We start from the raw sequence: 1782 nt of genomic DNA on the forward strand, positions 1-1782 counted from the left end.
AGTGTCTTAACGACCGTTCTACAGGTTCATGTTCATTAATTGTTTATGGTTCATTGAACAAGCATGGGAAACAGTGTTTAAACCCTTTACAATGAACATTGTGAAGTTATTTGGATTTTTACGAATGATCTTTGAAAGACAGGGTCCTGAACAATGGGCTTTTCTTTTTTTTACTGAGTTTACAAAGCATTTTGGAAGTAAACTCTTCATATGTATGTGTATATACAATACCAGTCAATGAATGTGTTTAGGTAATGGGATAGCGTGTTGAATGTGTTTAGGTAATGGGATAGCACTTTGAATGTGCTGTCCTGAAGTGTACAGTGTATTGTGTTTATAATCCTGTCCTGAAGTGTACAGTGTATTGTGTTTTATAGTCCTGTCCTGAAGTGTACAGTGTATTGTGTTTATAATCCTGTCCTGAAGTGTACAGTGTATTGTGTTTATAATCCTGTCCTGAAGTGTACAGTGTATTGTGTTTATAATCCTGTCTTGAAGTGTACAGTGTGTTGTGTTTATAATCCTGTCCTGAAGTGTACAGTGTATTGTGTTTATAATCCTGTCCTGAAGTGTACAGTGTATTGTGTTTATAACCCTGTCCTGAAGTGTACAGTGTATTGTGTTTATAATCCTGTCCTGAAGTGTACAGTGTATTGTGTTTATAATCCTGTCCTGAAGTGTACAGTATATTGTGTTTATAGTCCTGTCCTGAAGTGTACAGTGTAATGTGTTTTAATCACATGAGAGGAGAATGACATAAGAAAGAATAAAAGCCCTGGGGATTAGAGCTAGTTGCTGCCTGCCGGTGGCATCACAGAGCCGTTCTCACAGATTAAACGCACAAATCACATCCTGATGGTCCAGTGACTCCGTTTCACTGAGAGTACTGCTATAGTCAGTTATCTGCAGAATAGATGGCTCCAGTAACTCCATATCACTGGGAGTACTGCTATAGTCAGTTATCTGCAGAATAGATGGCTCCAGTAACTCCATATCACTGAGAGTACTGCTATAGTCAGTTATCTGCAGAATAGATGGCTCGGTGACTCCGTATCACTGAGAGTACTGCTATAGTCAGTTATCTGCAGAATAGATGGCTCCAGTAACTCCATATCACTGAGAGTACTGCTATAGTCAGTTATCTGCAGAATAGATGGCTCCAGTGACTCCGTATCACTGAGAGTACTGCTATAGTCAGTTATCTGCAGAATAGATGGCTCCAGTGACTCCATATCACTGAGAGTACTGCTATAGTCAGTTATCTGCAGAATAGATGGTCCAGTGACTCCGTATCACTGAGAGTACTGCTATAGTCAGTTATCTGCAGAATAGATGGTCCAGTGACTCCGTATCACTGAGAGTACTGCTATAGTCAGTTATCTGCAGAATAGATGGCTCCAGTGACTCCGTGTCACTGAGAGTACTGCTATAGTCAGTTATCTGCAGAATAGATGTTTCGGTGACTCCATATCACTGAGAGTACTGCTATAGTCAGTTATCTGCAGAATAGATGGCTCCAGTAACTCCATATCACTGGGAGTACTGCTATAGTCAGTTATCTGCAGAATAGATGGCTCCAGTAACTCCATATCACTGAGAGTACTGCTATAGTCAGTTATCTGCAGAATAGATGGCTCGGTGACTCCGTATCACTGAGAGTACTGCTATAGTCAGTTATCTACAGAATAGATGGCTCGGTGACTCCGTATCACTGAGAGTACTGCTATAGTCAGTTATCTGCAGAATAGATGGCTCCAGTGACTCCGTATCACTGAGAGTACT

This window comes from Oncorhynchus mykiss, chromosome 6 (genome assembly GCF_013265735.2).
Source record: "Oncorhynchus mykiss isolate Arlee chromosome 6, USDA_OmykA_1.1, whole genome shotgun sequence".
Taxonomy (NCBI): domain Eukaryota; kingdom Metazoa; phylum Chordata; class Actinopteri; order Salmoniformes; family Salmonidae; genus Oncorhynchus; species Oncorhynchus mykiss.